This window comes from Sinocyclocheilus grahami, unplaced genomic scaffold, assembly GCF_001515645.1.
Source record: "Sinocyclocheilus grahami isolate Dianchi unplaced genomic scaffold, SAMN03320097.WGS_v1.1 scaffold792.1, whole genome shotgun sequence".
Taxonomy (NCBI): Eukaryota; Metazoa; Chordata; class Actinopteri; order Cypriniformes; family Cyprinidae; genus Sinocyclocheilus; species Sinocyclocheilus grahami.
Window position 1 is genome coordinate 97,266 of NW_015505971.1, and position 9,465 is coordinate 106,730.

The following is a 9,465-nucleotide window of genomic DNA, read 5'->3' on the forward strand; positions in this document are numbered from 1 at the left end:
CTTATCCATAAGTCTTGCGGAATAAACACAAGACATTAGCCTGACCACTTTGCAATGATAACATTCTCCCGCTTATATTTTTAGCGCGACAGGCTACTGCTCACACGTCGTGGGTCTAATCTACGCCTTGGACCTGGCAAGAGCCAGAGATGCTGAGCTGAGCCATACATCATCAACAACACAAACAAAGTCCTCCTGCATGAGTCTACCACAGCAATGGCACAAGCCAAGGGGTAACAAAATAAGGGCAATGCCAATATCATCGGTAGTTGTCGCTAAAGCCAATGAAAATAAAACAATACTATAATATGCAAACCATAACATTAGAGAGGCAGGTTTCCAAGTACAGCAAAATTTTGTCATATAAAACCCCTAGCTTTGTATTGATAGGGTATTCTTTATACAGAGGAGAAAATTGCTTTATTAAAAAGGCAGACAGGAGCACCCATCAGCTACTTGGTAAACAAACCCCCTGTTGACATAACTGCAGGAGGAGAGAGATACCCACTAGGAAGTGGTTTGAGCCATCAGGTAAATTAATAGGATGAAGCAGTATTAAAGTAGATATTCTTTATTGTGTACTTTATATGAAATTCACTCAACATGTATGCACAGGGCAGTGCACCACGTCAGCGTGATCTTCCTTGACCACTCAGCTCTTCTACACAGACAACCTTAATCTTTGATGATATGTGGCTGGAAGTTAGACAGCATGCTGACTACATACCATATTTGATTTATGTTCACAAGCCGGAAATCGGGATTTGGCCTGACACAATTTTAAACTTCTTTATTTTTGCAATAGCTCTTTCAACATGAACCCTGTGCTTGGCTATTCTTTTGGTCATTTCAACATCTGCATGTGGCATCTGTGGCATCTGTTTGCTCTTGCAAAATGTGGAATGTTAAGTTACAAACCAGTCTCCTCAACTTCCTTCTCTATTAGAAAGCCTTTATCAACCATCAAGCCATCTCCTACATTGAGATAGCCACACTGAATGTACCCCTTCAAAATGTCAAGGATGTTGCACTCACTGAAAATCTCTTTAAACTTACCATAGGTAGAGTCACTCTGTTGTGATGTACTGTGAAATGTGTCCTCAGTGGAGTTTGAGGTGCTGGCTTCCTGTCACACATGATTCAGTAAGCAATCAGTTTAACAATTGTTTAGTTGTCTTCATGAAATCATTAAAGTTTAACAAACCCTTCTAATAACTTAACTTTTGATAGCCCCATGGAATAAAATTGTATTACACTGTTGTTTTGTTGGGGTTTTGATCCTGTATTGGTTTCTTACCAGAAACAAATAAAATGCACTTTGTATAAAGCACGAGAGCATGCTGTGTTGTAATAAATCTCGCTGCCCAAATAAAGTCTACACGGTAGTAAACAGGTATGACAGCACATAAGTGACTACTGTTAATGAACTGATTAAGTTTGCATACCAACCTTTTCCTTGGAGATCTCCGGCAAGCCCCCTGATGTTCCCTCCTTAGAACTAACCCCGGGAGAGCCGCGATCGGATTGGGGTACTCAGGGGTAGGCCGTCGATTAACAAAATGCTGAAATATATTTTAAAGTATGTCAGTCAGCCTCCGTCTTGCATTTAATCATCTTATTTTACGTTCAAATATATGCATTATGAACAAAGAACCGTCATTATTTCCAAGCAATGCTGTGCTGAGTTAGCTAGCTAGCTAACATTAGCGTGTTCTTACCTTGGAGCAAACGTAGGTGTTTTTGTTAATCCTGTCGACATTTAGTTGTGAATGGGGCCTCCCACACTGCTTGATCCACCCCCGGCATTTCTCCCCTTGGGTTTTAGGTTTCGGGAAGGGAAAAAATTCCACCACCCCATCCAAACTTTTAGGATACCGGGTATCAGATTTGCACAACGCTTCGGCATGTTACCCTCGCTCGAAAGCTTGCCAGACCTCCCACGCCTAGTTACGGTTGCTAAGCCACGATTGGCCTGTGGCGGTTTTTTCGGGCGTGGCTTAGCGAAGGGTCAATGAACAAGTCAGAAAACACAACGACAAATCAGACAAACCGGAAGAGGTAGGTATAGTTTGAGACCGCACCATTGGTTTGGGATTAGTCACCGCTGACTGGACGAGACATCTGCCAATCAACGTATACAAGGGCAATTCATACAATACATTTAAACTGAGCTACTTTAATACCATCTCCGAACTTTCTACCACGACTCTGCTGTTCTTCGGCTGGTTCTTCTCTGTATACGGTGATTGACAGATGTCTCGTCCAGTCAGCGGTGAGTAATCCCAAACCAATGGCGCCAGGACCATCATCTGCGAACCAGCCGTCAAACGACTTCCCGGATTTCCCTCTGCCAACACAGCCGTCAAATTTCTGTGCAGTGCTGCATGAAAAAAACATGTGTAGCTACAGAAAATTGACAATCACACCATCCCAGTCTTTAGCTTTAGAAAGAGAGACCAGACAACAAGATACAAATCACATCTGGCATCTTGCCCGGGCTCCCCGACTAACATCAAGTGTGTTCAAGACGATATGCTCTAGGAGAGCCGACTTTGACACCTTGGCTGTGAGAATCAAGGGCACATCTAAAAGACCAAAGCAATGAGGAGAGGGGTAGAGCTAGAACCTGTGGCAGCGCAGCAGTACTCAAACGTAACAGGTAATCTGGTATACCCTTGCGGCTTTGTAGTGAACTCCCATGCTCCACACCTTGGCACATCCCCAGACAGGAATGTCGTAGATGGTACAAGCTTTGGCCTTTTGGAAATTAAATGTCCAGCAAAGAACAGCTGCCAAGACTGTCCCTATCTCCAAAGACAGGCAGATGGTGGTTACAAGCTAAAGGAGACCCACGCGTATTACTACCAAATAATAGGGCAGCTGGGACTCACAGGCATGCCTTGGTGTGACTTCTTTGTAATGTGCGCAGAAGACTACCACTTGCAGCGGATACATTTAGATGTAGAAAAGTGGGGTGAGATGAAAGACAAATTTTACTAACTGCTTGTTTTCTTAAAAAAAAAACAAAAAAAACTAACACTAGATTTTCTAATCTTTTTGTATTCCATCTATTTATCATCTTTTTATTTATTATACAATTAACAAAAGCAAAACAGGCCTCGAACACTAGCTTCCTCTTCTTTTTCTATTCTATCTGTTCTCTTTTTATTTATTATATAATAAAAAAAAACTTGTTATAGCACTTGCATAACATTGCTCTTTTGTTGAAGCTTCTCCTTAGTCTCTTCTCAGTTTTGTTTGTCATTTTATTCTCTTTGACTCGTTGGATAGAAACAGTGCTTTATTCACAAATGTTTTATGCGATATTCCAGTTTTGTGCATAAGTGTAATAGGAATCTCGGTTTCACGTTATTTTGATTGTCCCTTTAACACATTCTGTTGACTAGAAGTAATGTTGCACCTAAATGTCTTCTAACTCTCATTAGAGTACTAGTAGACTGGTAGGGTTAGGGTTTGAATAAGTTGACATGTACATGCAAAGTTACTTCTAGTCAGTCGAATGTCTGCTGGGAGACATCACAGTTAAAGAGTTAGCAGATATGAAGCAGACAGTCTACTGAGAGCTAGTTGACATGTAGGTGCAGCGTTATTTATTGTGAACAATGCTCAAACGAGTCCATCACAATAATGTGCTACTGGAGTCTCCTGATGGAAACTCGCTCGGACTGACGCTGACGTGTGTCCTCAGGTGGCAGACGCTGAGAAGAACACGCAGGTGTGCGACATCATGATGAGCCGCTATAACATCTACGTCCAGGCCATTAACTACCCCACGGTGGCCCGCGGAGAGGAGCTGCTGCGCATCGCTCCCACGCCTCACCACACGCCGCAGATGATGAGCTACTTCGTCGGTGAGTCCGTCTGCAAACTAAACTCAGATCACCATGGCCACGTACAGACCGCCGCATTCAAATGCGGGAGTGAGTCCTGTAAATTATCATTACATGTGTGTGTACCGAACAGCACTCGCTCCCGCGTTTGTAACCATAGCAACATTTTATGTCTTGCAGTGTTGCCATGTCCTCATATTTACAAGCTCTTTTAGGCATGTTGTTTGGTCTAAGCTCACAAAGCTAGGCACTTTATGGAGTTAATAAAATGGTCTGTTGCGGATGTGCGATATATGACATTTGGGTGTTTTAGTGTTCATCTCATGCTGACGTCTGCGCTCAACACACACCGAATGAATCTCTCTGCCTCCCTCAGCAGCCCTCAATGAGCAGCACGACAGGAAACACTTGCCGCTTCACTTCCTCCTTCATCTGCAGGTGTCAAACACACGTGATGTGTAGATCTCCAGCACTCAGAGCTCGGGCTCATTTATATCAAAGTCAGTCGCTGCTCTAATCCGCCGCTGGCGAACACACACCTGAGGCCAGGAACAATGTGCCTTTCACAGAGGAAATTCCCACATGCTTTCGCGCAGAGTTTTTGTGCATTATATCTGTGTGAAAGCAGGCCGAGCTCATTAAGGCGTGTTTGTCCAGGCCCGTCTGGTATGTGGTCATGTGACTCCGCAGGTCACGTAGGCCTCTCTCCAGCAGAAAGCTCAGAGTGACCCGCAGTCACGCTAACACACACGCACTGTATTTACAAAGCTGTTATTGTTTGCGTTTTCTGTAACATGAAAGTAATGCATCGTCACAGTGAAACTAATGTCATTACCCGTCACAACTGCAGAAAATCCAAGTGTAGTCAGACACGTCTACGGTTCGTTTGAGACGATTATGAAGTCAAATGTCAAGCACATGATAATCAGTCAAGTGATTCTTCATGGAGCTGCTCTTCAGAGGCCTCGGCACTCACGAGAGCTGTCATCATGACCCTTACCAACAAAAAAATATATGTGAATATATTGGAAGATATAATGAGATAATATATTTTGATATATGGGTCTCTAGTGCTTATACTTTTCAGTATTCGGCAATATATGCATGAATCATGTATAGCCATAAATTGATACATATAAAATATATATTTAGCAATAAGACAGAAACAATACAGTACTACATAGCTTTATTGAAACACTCATTCGTTTTTATTAACACATGGGTCTACATACAAACTTAAATGTCTCAAAAATACATTCCCAATATGCCTACAAAAGTCCCCAATTCTGTACAGATTCAGGCAAATTAACGTCCACAATTAATCATTCAGCAGACGCTTTTATCCAAGCGACTTAATGAGGACAATAGCAATCAAACCAACAAAAGAGTGCTGTGACAAGTCTCGGTTAGCCTAACGCAGTACACGTAGCAATATATATATATATACAAATGTATTTTCACACACATTTAGTAGATATTAACAATATTATATTAATATATGCACACACACACATGTATAGTCATACATTATGGGATATTTACATAGCCTACATAAATAGATATATATTACAAAATATATTTGTCAGATTTGGATACATATATTTTGCATACATGTTCACATATATATGTGACATTATACTGCATATATGTTAAATGATATGTGTAGAATATGTTACAAATATATAATTCCATATATGAAAATATATTAAAATAAATATTTACCTTGAATTGTGTTCAGATATTGCTAATATATATTCCCATATGAATGTGGCTATATGAGCACAATATATGTTGACATATATTCCCCAATATATGGAAAGCGGCAATTGCTTCTGTATTATTCAGTATATTGTAATATATTACCACAATGTATTATTCTATATAATTACCAATATACTGAAGATTCTTTAATATATTGACCGTTCATATATATTTTCTTTCCGTAAGGGGATAAACCATCAGAAAACACAGCTAGGTCAGACTGTGAAAACACAGGCCTGCATTAATGAAGAAATAAGCTACTCAGCTGCAGTTATTAAACTGATATTAGCAGATGAACTTTTATAACTGAATAAATCTCTGGCTTTATCGCATAGCTGCTGCCATGAGTTTAAGCAATAAGCCACTCAAGGTGTTAGTGATTTCAAGACTGGTGAGCAGTGTTTATAGGCACAATGTGAGCAAACCTGTTAAAGTCACCTTGAGTTACTTAGTGTGCATCACTTTAAACATTTCCTTTATTCAAAGATAAAATGTGTGTGTTTTTTTAAGCTATTAAGCATGCTACTACAAACTACAAAAATGAAGACTCACTCATCTTAAACCAGCCAGGCTGCAAAAGGGCAAGGCAAGACAGGTGAATAGGGTTAACGTTTTAACTAACAGATGTCCCCATACCTCCCTAGCTTATTGTAATATATTACCACAATGTATTATTCTATATAATTACCAATATACTGAAGATTCTTTAATATATTGACCGTTCATATATATTTTCTTTCCGTAAGGGGATAAACCATCAGAAAACACAGCTAGGTCAGACTGTGAAAACACAGGCCTGCATTAATGAAGAAATAAGCTACTCAGCTGCAGTTATTAAACTGATATTAGCAGATGAACTTTTATAACTGAATAAATCTCTGGCTTTATCGCATAGCTGCTGCCATGAGTTTAAGCAATAAGCCACTCAAGGTGTTAGTGATTTCAAGACTGGTGAGCAGTGTTTATAGGCACAATGTGAGCAAACCTGGTAAAATCACCTTGAGTTACTTATTGTGCGTCACTTTAAACATTTCCTTTATTCAAAGATAAAATGTGTGTGTTTTTTAAGCTCTTAAGCATGTTACTACATACTACAAAAATGAAGACTCACTCATCTTAAACCAGCCAGGCTGCAAAAGGGCAAGGCAAGACAGGTGAATAGGGTTAACGTTTTAACTAACAGATGTCCCCATACCTCCCTAGCCGACTAATTACTGTACTTCAACGGTGTAGTGGGCAGGAGAGAGTAGAGGCTTTGATCAACTTGCAGCAGCATTTTATTTAGAAACACAAATAACACTGATTCAAACACAGACGGGAAACTAACAACCAAGCAAAACACAGGTAAACAAAACAAACAGCAACCATAAAAAAAACTAGGACATAATCAAAATCTAAGGCGACTAAGGAAACAAAAACTAAACACAGGAAACTAGAACTCAAAAACAACTGGAAATAAATAAAACAAGAGTCTTTGAATGTCACAGTAGCTCCTCGCCTCACTCTGTGCCTCCTCGCACCGCAAACAACGAGAAAGAGGAGGGAGGTGATGGACCTCTAGGAAGGAGTACTACAGAGGAGCCAGCAAGAGAAGAGACTATGATAAGCTGGTGTAGGAGGAGACCACGGAGGAGTATGTATGTCTGTCCCTGCTTTCTGTTTGGAAGGGCTCATCCCTATGCCCTATTCAAAGGGTTTACCCTCCGGAGTGAGAGCTTCGAAGGGTTGAACGGTATAGGGACCAAGCAACAGTTTCTTGAAGTGCCCTTCTGCATCATCAACCTGTGCCCATAAGGAGGCACCATCATCATGGAAAGAATCTGTGCAAAGGATCGTGGGGGCCAGAAGTGTCCATCAGTTGTACCCTTCGAAATCCTTCATTCCAAAGGGCCCTTTGAAGTGACCAGTTTTGAGCACTTCGGTTTGGAACGACCCTTCAATATGGCGGCCATGATTGTTTTCACTCCAAAGTGCCCTTCGGAGGGCGATATATCCTGTTTGGAACGCACTGCAAATGTTTGCCTGTATTCCTTATTTAATGCACCTGTTTCAGATCATCATCTCGTTAGGGGGGAGATCCATGAACTGAACCGAGGGCGTCCAATAAGAGAGACATACAAAATGTGCAGAGCAGTGGAGCCTCAGGACTAGGATTGAGAACCACCGGAGTAGACCCTTGAATGGATGTAGCCCCATGGCGGAGAAGTCCAGGGCAGAGCCGGGGAGACGGAAGGCCGAGGTGGAGTCATGGCAGCTGGAGACCAAGGTAGAGCTGGAGGCCTGGAGAACCGGGGTGGCACTGCTGGAACGGTGACCGAAAAGGAGCAGAGGGATCAGAGGAACTGGCAGCTAGGAAGACCGAGGTGGAGCCAAGGGAATGAAGATGATGCTGGAGCTGAAAGGTTGGAGAAGCCTGGTGGAATGAAGGAGTGAATGGACCAGATGTAGCCACAAGTCTGGAAGCATGAAGGAAGCCAGGAGAAAGACGGACCAAGGTGGAGATGGTAGGATAAGAGACCCCAGTGAAGCTGGAGGGATGACAGGCCACAGTGGAGCCGAGAGAGCGAGGAACCATGTTTGAACCGATGAGTCGATAGGCCTAGGCCAGGGGTAGGCAAGTTTGGGACTATAGACCCTTCAGTTCTGCAGAGTTCAGCTATAACCCTAATCAAACACACCTGAACAAACTAATCAATGTCTTCAGGATTACTAAGGCTATAAGCAGGTGAGGTTTATTTTTCAGGGTTGGAGCTGAACTCTGCAGGACCGGGCTCTCTAGGACCAAACTTTCCTACCCCTGGCCTAAGTGGAGTCCTGGGCTCGGAGGGTCGAGGTGGAGCCATGGGAATGAAGATAACGGTGGAGCTGAAGGGATGGAGGAGCCTGGTGGAAATGAAGGCGTGGAGGGACCAAATGTAGCCACAAATCTGGAAGTCTGAAGGAAGCCAGGAGAAAGATGGACCAAGGTGGAGATGGTAGGATAAGGGACCCCATTGAAGCTGGAGGAACCACAGTTCAACTGATGGGTCGACGGACCGCGCTCTCTAGGACCGAACTTTCCTACCCCTGGCCTAGATGGAGTCCTGGGCTTGGAGGGTCGAGGTGGAGCCATGGGAATGAAGATAACGGTGGAGCTGAAGGGATGGAGGAGCCTGGTGGAAATGAAGGCGTGGAGGGACCAAATGTAGCCACAAGTCTGGAAGTCTGAACGAAGCCAGGAGAAAGATGGACCAAGGTGGAGATGGTAGGATAAGGGACCCCAGTGAAGCTGGAGGAACCACGGTTCAACTGATGGGTCGACGGACCGCGCTCTCTAGGACCGAACTTTCCTACCCCTGGCCTAGATGGAGTCCTGGGCTCGGAGGGTCGAGGTGGAGCCAGGGCAGTGAACAGAAACAGTGGAGGTGGAGGAGCCAGGGAATAGGATGGAGCCAGCAGAGAGGACAGAACTAGGAGAATGGGCAGGAGGAGGAATGGTCAAGCAGCTGGTTAGGACCAGAGAGTCCATTAAGCTGGATGGGACCTGGCAAAGCAGGAAGTAGGAGTTCAAGGGACAAGGGTGCAGACTGGTTCTGTAGAAAACAGGTCAATCAGTGATTTCTCCAATGCCAGTTCTGGGATGGACACGGGGGCAGGCTGGGAAAGAATGGAGAATTCAGCAAGCTCTGGCTTCAGCTCATGGTCTCCAGTGGGCTCTGGTTTCGTGGCAGCTGGTGTTTGACTCTGAATGATACAGGGCTGGAAAAGGCATAGAAGGGGTGAAGCAGGCATCCTCCTGAATCACTGCAAGGGAGGAACCGGTCAGCCACAATGCATACTCACTGTATTGGAGAACTGAACACTGGAATCTCCC

General features: G+C 43.4%; 1 long non-coding RNA gene across 1 annotated transcript; it reads right to left on the bottom strand.

Annotated features, from left to right (window-relative positions):
• Window positions 1-1,054: 1,054 nt before the first annotated feature.
• Window positions 1,055-1,999, bottom strand: LOC107561790 (uncharacterized). Its single transcript, XR_001605909.1, has 3 exons — window positions 1,719-1,999; window positions 1,450-1,562; window positions 1,055-1,126 (listed from the first exon to the last, which is right to left on the bottom strand). It is a non-coding gene; the product is annotated as an uncharacterized lncRNA (long non-coding RNA).
• Window positions 2,000-9,465: the final 7,466 nt, after the last annotated feature.